Source organism: Penaeus monodon, chromosome 18, assembly GCF_015228065.2.
Source record: "Penaeus monodon isolate SGIC_2016 chromosome 18, NSTDA_Pmon_1, whole genome shotgun sequence".
Lineage (NCBI taxonomy): Eukaryota > Metazoa > Arthropoda > Malacostraca > Decapoda > Penaeidae > Penaeus > Penaeus monodon.
In genome coordinates, this window is record NC_051403.1 from 43,314,079 (window position 1) to 43,324,078 (window position 10,000).

A 10,000-nucleotide genomic window follows, 5' to 3' on the forward strand; every position below is an offset into this window, starting at 1 on the left:
TTTTAGGGATGTTTATTCTGAGAGTCTTCTGATTATCTTTCGTGTGTTCACCTGTCGGATGCGGCTGTAGCTTGCCTTGTTGATACACGTCACGGCGAACACTCCTTTGATTTCTTGCGTAAACAGTGCTGTATCTTTTCTCTTTCTCTCAATCGATTAACACTGACACTCTGTTCTATTAAATTCTATGAGCACTAGAATATCCCCATAAAGTAGTAATATCAAGATATAGTGTTTCCACACCACACCGGCTGCAACTTCTGACGTCTGTACCTACCCGCTGCAGGGTATATTCGCTACGCGTTTTTGTAACACAATCTTACACGAACTCTCCGAGTCAGTGCATGAACGGGCTACAGTGTTACTCGATATTCGGGGAAGTGTTTCCTAAATCTTCTATTTTTCCCTCTTCACAATCTTTTCCTTCTTTATCCAGTTATTGATTTTCTTTCTCTGCTGACACTTTTACTCCTCTCTGTAATCTCTTCAAGGAATGTTGGTTCTGTGTGGTCGACAGTAATTTACCTTTTCCTCCAGCCTTGTCCCTTGTTCCGTTGCAGCACACGCAAGAGCCCTTTAAACTCCTGGAAATTTGCACAACTCTTGAATTTTCAACTTAATAATTCAACTCTTCGAGATTTCTGCCTTAATCTCTTTTACGTACGTATGTTACCTTTCTTCTGTGACAAAGAAAGAGAGTGACATTTAAGCTCTGTTTCCTCTTGCTAAAGCGCAGTCGCCGGTTCTCGCAGTCAGGCAACGAGAGGGGGAAAACAACACACGTCTCACACGCACCACTCGCACACAGTGAATGAAGTCGGAACAGGTGTTTTGAACGAAGCCTTTCGATGAATCACGAACCGGCACGAATCGCGACGACCGAACACCTTCGCTGTCTGGCCGGCGAGCGGAGAGACCAAGCAAAAATAACACTGCAAAGCGTAATCTTCAAGACAAGATTTAGGGAAGAAGAAACTTAATAAAGTGTCTCCAGAAAGAGAAGCGAAGTGCCCACGTCTGATACAAGTGTGAGCTCGAGGGCAACTGTCGGCTGGTTGGTAAATTGGCACCATTGCCTCGTATGTGTGTGTGTGCGTGTATGTATCTGTGCGTGTGTATGTGTGTCTAGGAGTGTGCGCACGGTGGCGGTAGGTGGCGGGGGCGGAGAGGGGGAGGCGGGGAGGGAGAGCAGGAGGAGATAGAGGTAGTAGGGGACGGAGGGAGGGAGGGAGGGTAGGAGGATGGGAGAGCAGGAGGAGATACAGGCAGTGGAGGGAGAGCAGGAGGAGATACAGGCAGTGGAGGGAGAGGAGGAGGAGGATGGGAGGGAGGGGAGTAGAAGGGGGGAGGTGGAGGAGGGGTGGAGAAATGAGGGGCAGCAGGAGGGAGTTAAAGGGAGGAGAGGGGTAGTAAGCAGAACCAGAGGTAGGAGGAGGAGGGAGGGAACAAGAAAGGAGGAGGAGCAACAAAAAGAGGGGAAAGAGAAGGAGAAGGAAAAGGAGAGGGAGAGGGAGAAAGAGAAGAAGGAGAAGGAGAAGGAAGAAGAGAAGGAGAGGGAGAGGGAGAATGAGAAAGACAGTGCGAAGGAGGAGGGAGGAGAAGGAGAAGGAGGAAAAGAAGGAGAAAGAGAGGGAGGAGAAGGAGGAGAAGGAGGAGAAGGAGGAGGAAGAGGAGGAGGAGGAGGAGGAGGAGGAGGAGGAGGAAGAAGAGCAGAAGGAGGAGGAGGTAAAGGAACAGAGAGGGCTGAAGCTGCAGAGAGGGCTGAAGCTGGCATTTTTTTTTTTTTCTTGGGGGGGGATAAGGGGGAGTGGCGCTGATACTTGAACCACGCCGCTCTCTTCCTTGCAAAACAGAGGAGCTCACGCAGACATTGCTGATACTAGGAATACAGATTAAGAACCTTCGAATAATTTGGCGTGAGAGTACATTCCAGAAACCCTGACCTCAGTCACTACACAGCTTGTTTGCAACGTTTATGTATCTATTTATCTATTTTTTCATAGACGTTCCCTTTATTTTAGTAGCATAATAATTTCATTCCCGTGTGTGTGTCACTTGTACCGCTGTTGTTTTATCAGACAAGAGGGTCTGGAACGTTTATCATAAAAAAAAAAAACATGTGTAGACACACACACACACACACACACACACACACACACACACACACACACACACACACACACACACACACACGCGCGCGCGCGCGCACGGGTATCCATAAGTGCAACTCCTCCCCCCCTCAAAAAAAATTTCCCTCACTCCTACTCCCTCCCCAACACACCTGCACCTCGAAGCGCATGCGCCCACACGTGGGTATCACGCCCATGGCCCGTGAGTTTGTGGGCGTCTGAACATCACATGGGAGTGAGAGGGCATGGAGAGGAATGGGCGGAGTCACGTGAGGCTATATTTACACCACGCCCTCGTCTACATTCCGGTCTTGAAGGGATACCTGAAGAAGGCAGGCGGACTGCTTTGTGTTATGATGTCGATTGTAATAACAACAATAACGAATCGATGGCTTAATACTGCCTCTGTGGTAAGAGAGGGTGGCACGGTGTAGCATGGTAAGTGGTATGGTTGTACCACAAATAGTAGTGGTTGTTGTTGCAGTTGTAGTGGTGTTAGCAGTGGTAGTACTACACTAGCATTATATATAGTAGTATATAGCAATGGTAGTGGTAGTATTGTTACTATAGCTATAGTAACATTAACATTATATGAGGAGAGTAGTAGAGTTGTAATCTCTGCAACCTCTGCCACAGCTGACGTAACAGTAACAGTAGTAATTGCTATAATAGCAGTAGTAGTAGAGGCAGGAGTAACGGGCAGACAAATGGGTATGATTATGAAATAGCGTTGGCCGAGAGTTGTAAGAAGAAAACGCGATTGCATAATAATATAGGCTTAACTCCAAGGGCTGGATCTGAGCCAATTTTCACCCGTAGTAGAAAGAGACGACAGAGAGATAAGTAACGATAACAAGTGATGGTGATAAAACTATCAAGGCTGCAGGAATATTAGGGAAAATATGTTAATAAATGTTATCCTTATCTTTATCAAAATATTAACAGTAATGATAGTAATAATAATGGTGATAGTGAGGATTTTGATGATGATTATGATGATAATGATGATGATGATGATGATGATGATGATGATGATGATGATGATGATGATGATGATGATGATGATGATGATGATGATGACGATGACGATGACGATGACGATGACGATGACGATGACGATGACGATGACGATGACGATGACGATGACGATGACGATGATATATATATATATATATATATATATATATATATATATATATATATATATATATATATACACGCTATGTCTCCTTGCCTAAGAATTCGCAGCTTCATCTGTAAGTTATTTGATTTGATACAAAGACCATAAATCACGCACTTAATTTTCCTTCTCGCGTACTGTAGATGTTAGGAATGCCCAGAGTTAGGACGCTTGACAGTCACCCAAAGCATAAAAAGCAAAGAACCGGATCAGGCAGCGAGAACGAGAGCGAGAGAGAGAGAGAGAGAGAGAGAGAGAGAGAGAGAGAGAGAGAGAGAGAGAGAGAGAGAGAGAGAGAGAGAGAGAGAGAGAGAGAGAGAGAAGAGAATTAAGAGAAAAGAAGAGAAGAGAAGAGAGGAGAAGCGAAGAGAAAAGAAGAGAAAGAGAATGAGAGAGTGAACCAGACAAACAGACACAGACAGACAGATAAAACAAACTGAGAGAGAAGGCGGAGTATAAAAGCAATCCATTGATTTATTGATTACTTCAATTCGAACAAGAACAAAATTCGTTACATTTCACATCTGTGCACCTTACGTAAATATAAAAATAAAATTGCTGAAAACCGGAATGTTTTTTTTTTTAACTTCTAGAGATAAATGGGTTAATGCTGACAAACAATGACAAATGAATAAGTAGAAAGAACATGAAAATTCAAACCCTTTATCTATATATATATTTTTTTTAATGTCTCGTGTGGAACTTTTCGAAAATGTGAAATAAAACATTTCGACTAACCAGCGAATAAATTGCATTACGTCTGATGAATACCATTAGGTTTGTATTCCACACGCCTCTCTCCCTCCCCTACCCCCCACCCCCCACTCTGAAAATAACCTGCCACGTTGCCACGCATGACAAAACAGTACATTCGACCTTGCTTTATTTATTTATTTATTTATTTCATTTCCTATTCCATTCATTCTTAATCCTCCTCTTCCTTCTCCTTTATTTTCGCCTTCTTCTTCTCCTTCTCCTTCTCCTTCTTCTTTTTCTATACCTATTCCTTTTCCTTCTTCTTCTCCTTCTCCTTCTCCTTTTCCTTCTCCTTTTCCTATACCTATACCTATTCCTTCTCCTTCATCTCCTCTTCCTCCTCCTTTCACCCTTACCCCCCCCCCCTTACCCCATTTCAACCGTACACCCCTTCCACCCACCCACCCTCCCACACCCCACCCTTCACCCCCCCCCCCCGCCCGCCTCATGCTTTCGTGAAGCGCCGCCAGGGAGAAAAAAAAAAAAAAAAAAACTCGGTGCCACATCAGTTGTGTGAGCGTCCCGGAGGCTGTGTGTGCCAGGGAGTGCCAACATGCCAAAAATCTCCTGATCTGTTGAATTCTAGCACCCCCAACTCTTTCGATGAGACTCTTTAGTGAGCCATCCTTGGCGTGTGTGTGTGTGTGTGTGTGTGTGTGTGTGTGTGTGTGTGTGTGTGTGTGTGTGTGTGTGTGTACGTGTATGTATGTATGTATGTATGTATGTATATATATATATATATATATATATATATATATATATATATATACATGTATGCATATGTGTATATATATTATACACACACACACACACACACACACACACACACACACACACACACACACACACACACACACACACACACACACACACACACACACACATGTGTTTGTGTGTGTGTGTATATATATATGGGAATAGCTGAATTTAGATTCAAGCGGTTTTATGCAGTAAACAAATTTTTTATGCAAGCTCAGATGTTTCTTTAAATCCCCCCCCCCCCTCCCAGGTGAATCTTACCTCGTTTGAGAACAATTGTAAGAACCATACCCTACCCCAACCCCCCTTACCACCATCACTGCGTCCCCCGTTCTATATTACTGTTTACTGTCAACAATATTCTTTTTTTTTTCTTTTTTTTTTTTGGGCAAACTATGGACTGCGAAGGACCTGCTAAGGCGTACGAAGGGTCGAAGCAGGTGTCGACACGCGATCTCACGAGTGAAGCTTCAGATTTATTTCTTCGGACCTCACGTCACACGTCGCCCTCGATAGAGCGAACCTGACCTTCCTCTGTCGTAGTGTTGTGTTTGAGTCTACGTGTCCATGTGTGTGTACTGGCCAAGGTGTGTACCCTCCTGAACTCAAAGCGTATGAGTGCCTAAAATGGTCTTCTCAAGTGCGACACATTTTTAGGTAAATTGTAAATCTGTCTTATTCCAGTGGGCAAAGTTTCAGAGACCGCTAGAGGAATAACATCAAAAAAAAAAAAAAAATGATTAGGGAGACTTAAGACTGTTTTCAAATGCGGTAGGTTTTATTTTCGTGGCTGTCATACTGCCTGACCCTGACATGTTTTCTTAGCGTTGCTCGGAGTATGTCACATAAAAAAAAGAAAGAAAAAAAATATATATATGGCAGACCACCTTTGTACATTAGGCTTAAATGTGGATAAGAATCACAAATGTTTCAATTGCTATCGTTTCCTTAGCCTCTTATCAATCCTTATCTATTGAAATGGGCAAACAGTGAATGGAAAATAGAGGACAAGGAGAGACAAAAAGAAGGAATTGAACAGGAAATGAAGGAGAAATGGAAGAAAGGAAACAAACAGGAGGGAAACACAGACAAACAAACATACATTACAACGAGTGACAGAGACAAGCAGACGTGGAAATTTGAATCGACAGAAAGAGAGGCGAAGGAAAAAAGGAAAAGCCGGATAAACATGAAAGAGCAAACAGATATATGGGAAAAGACGCCAAAAAACTAGACGGAGAGAGAGAGAGAATACAACCGATAAAGAGAGAGAGAGACAGAGACAGAGACAGAAACAGAGACAGACAGAAACGGACAGAGAGTGAGAGAGAAACGGACAGAGAAAAAGAGAGAAGGACAGAGAGAAAGAGAGAAGGACAGAGAGAAAGAGAGAACAGAGAGAAAGAGAGAAGGACAGAGAGAGAGAGAGAGAGAGAGAGAGAGAGAGAGAGAGGAAGAGAGAGAGAGAGAGAGAGAAAGAGAGAGAGAGAGAGAGAGAATGCAAACTGAATTAGCAACACAATACAGAGCAGTGGAACAAATGCGAGCAGTGTGCAGGTGCGAGTTCTTATCTGTCATTACAATTTGCATTTACTCGACGCCAGAAAAAAAAACAAAAAAAACAAGGTGTGTCGACGAACTAGATTCTTTGCTTAGTGTGGAAACGTGGAAGTTCGTCTTTTGTTCGCCGAGGTGATACCTGGTCTGGTTTGATAATCTCTCTCTCTCTCTTTCTCTCTCTCTCTCTCTCTCTCTCTCTCTCTCTCTCTCTCTCTCTCTCTATATATATATATATATATATATATATATATATATATATATATATATATATATATGTATATGTATATATATATATATATATATATATATATATATATATATATATATATATATATATAAAATATGTATTACATCAATATTCGTTTAACTTCTGATAATGTTACCTTTGTCTGTTTACATAACAACGCTAAAAGCTGAACTACCTGAGTTCTCTGGATAATACACAGTGCTTCTCTATTCCAGAATATCCTGCTTTTTCTTCGCTAACAATTAGCGCCCACACAAGCTATAACCTCGATCCATGTCTACACGCGTCCTGGGGAGGTAAAATAAGCTCAATTCGCTAAAGGCTAGTGTAGATGAGCGATATATGTCTTGTGCATCTTGATTTTCGCCGAAAACTCTCCCAGTTATCTTTCGGGTGTTGGCAGCCTCCAAAACCACGTGTGACGGTCGAGTTGCCAAGTGGGAGAAAATTGGCACATTTGCACCCCCCTCTCCTCCGACGTATGTGTACACGCATGCGCGCGCGCACGCACGCACGCACACACACACACACACACACACACACACACACACACACACACACACACACACACACACACACACACACACACACACACACACACACACACACAATCTCTCTCTCTCCCGCGAAGTAGAGCCCGTTCTCGCTTACATAACTGTGTAATGTCCTTTCTGGCTTTATTCACGACTGTGAAGGTCTCTGTAAATATTTATCATTTAGTGTTTTTTCCTATTCTTTTCATTTTTCAGGTCTTTTTCCTTTGCGCACTCTCTCTTGCTTTCTTTTCTTCCTCTCTTTCTTATTCGCCTTCCCTTTCTCTGTCTCTGTCTCTATCTCTGTCTGTCTCTGTCTCTATTTCTATCTGTCTATCTGTCTATCTGTCTATCTGTCTATCTCTCTCTCTATCTCTCTATCTCTCTATCTCTCTATCTCTCTATCTCTCTATCTCTCTCTCTCTCTCTCTCTCTCTCTCTCTCTCTCTCTCTCTCTCTCTCTCTCTCTCATACCCACTCAATCACCATTACTCTCATTCATTCTCCCCTTTTCTTCACTCTCTCTCTCCCTTATCCTCCGTCTCTTACTTCTCTCACTTGATCCTATGCCAGTGTAGGTGCACTCACACGACAAGTACACCCGACGTCGTGTAAGGTTTAATAAAGAGACCAACGCATAGCAACAGCTTCAAGACGAACCTGGCAACACTGTCACACGTCGCCAGTACCATAATATTACTCTCACGCCCAGCTGACAATTTGTACAGTTACATCATATGTTTTCTGGGTTTTAGACAATGTATAAAATTATGTCTGTGTGCGTACTATCATTCCTATATCTTCAAGACTCGAGTGGTGATATCTACTTCCTCCTAACCCGTTGGGTCCCGCCGTACGTATGGCAACAGTGGCGGTGACTTAACAGCATTATCGTATGGTAACGAGAGAAGGACCTATTGACACCTGGCGTTTATGTAATCACAGACTTCTACATAGAAGAAAAGAGAATGCACAGTGATACATATATCGATAGATATGAGAGAGAGAGAGAGAGAGAGAGAGAGAGAGAGAGAGAGAGATACAGACAGATACAGACACACACACACACACACACACACACACACACACACACACACACACACACACACACACACACACACACACACACACACACACACACACACACACACACACACACACACACAGCAGCAGCAGCAGCAGCACAGATAGACAGTGGGGCCTTTAAACACACTTGGCAACAGAATATATCAAAAGAAAAGAAGATTTGCAACTGCGTGATAAGGAACTGTGCAACCTTGACCTGTCCACGTTGACTGACTGTTAATAAGGGTGACTTAGCTAAGTGTATCTAATATTATGAGAAGAAAACGGTAACTGTTTTTTGCTCTTAATCTTCATCATCGCTACCATTATCATTGCGAATTTGAAATATACAAGTTTACAATATAATTAAAATTGCTTGTACAATGAATTATTATAAATCTTTTGTCGTCACCAACTTACAATATTGATAGTCGTAGTCGTAATAGTAGTAGTTGTAGTAGTAGTAGTAGTAGTAGTAATAGTAGTAGTAGTGGTGGTGGTAGTAGTAGTGGTAGTAGTAGTAGTAGTTGTTGTTGTTGTTGTTGTTGTTGTTGTTGTTGTTGTTGTGTTGTAGTAGTAGTAGTAATAATTACTATAATAATAATAATAATAATAATAATAATAATAATAATAATAATAATAATAATAATGATGAAAATAACATTAATGGTAACAGCAACAATAATAATAACAATGAAGATAATAAGTATAACAATTATAAGGATGATAATAATGATAATAATATAATAATAATGAAGATAATAATAATGATAATAACATTAACGATGATAGTACTAATACCAACAACAGTAATAATTCCAATAACATCACCACCACCACCACCACAACAACAACAACAACAACAACAACAACAACAACAACACATTATTCTTCCCTCTCCCAAAAGCAGAAACGAGAGACGTTCAACCGAGACCAACGTCTGGCCAAGCACAGAGTTACAGTGTGGCGTTTATTGCTAATTAGCAATGCCAGTAATGAAGTGCGGATAAAGAGCCGTGAGACTTTAACAACCAGGGCCTATTCTTTAACTATTCTTTAAGCCACAAGGAGCCACAGCAGCACCAAGATTTATGTCTAAAAATCGCCTTTGTTTCTGCGGAGCATTGGTTTCCAGCGCAGTGGAATTTTCGAGTGCTGGGGTATGAGGTTCGGAGATTGGTTTGATGATGGAGAGGAGGATGGTGGTGGTGGTGGTGGTGGTGGTGGTGGTGGTGGTGGTGTGTGGTGGTGGTGTGTGGTGTGGTGGTGGTGGTGGTGGGTGTGTGGTGGTGGTGGTGGGGTGGTGGTGGTGGTGGGTGGTGGTGTGGTGGTGGTGGGTGGTGTGTGGTGGTGGTGGTGGTGGTGGTGGTGGTGGTGGTGGTGGTGGTGGTGGTGGGTGGTGGTGGTGGTGGGTGGTGGTGGTGGTGGTGGTGTGTGGTGTGGTGGTGGTGGTGGGGTGGTGGTGGTGGGGTGGGGTTGGTGGGTGGTGGGTGGTGGTGGTGGTGGTGGGGGGGGTGGTGGTGGTGGTGGTGGTGGTGGTGTGGTGGTGGTGGTGGTGGTGGTGGTGGTGGTGGTGGTGGTGGTGGTGGTGGTGGTGGTGGTGGTGGTGGTGGTGGTGGTGTATAGTGCAGTGTAGTGCTGGCGGTGGCAGTGATGGTAATAGTAGTAAAAGTGATACTGATATTAATTATCACTAACCTTACCATCACACTGGTAGAAAAAAACAATAATAATAATAATAATAATAACAATAATAATAATACAAATAATA

At 42.9% G+C, this 10,000-nt stretch overlaps 1 protein-coding gene across 2 annotated transcripts in view; it reads right to left on the reverse strand.

Annotated features, from left to right (window-relative positions):
* LOC119584516 (steroid hormone receptor ERR2-like) overlaps positions 1-10,000 on the reverse strand; it is a 45,920-nt gene that overhangs the window by 25,085 nt on the left and 10,835 nt on the right. Inside the window, exon 1 of one of the 2 annotated variants that reach the window (XM_037933168.1) lies at positions 1-1,045. This exon is cut by the window's left edge and continues 291 nt beyond it. The exons of the other annotated variant lie outside the window; for it this stretch is intronic. The gene's annotated coding sequence lies outside the window, so the exon portion shown is untranslated. Of the gene's footprint in view, positions 1,046-10,000 lie in introns of those variants that run through there. 2 annotated transcript variants of the gene reach the window in all.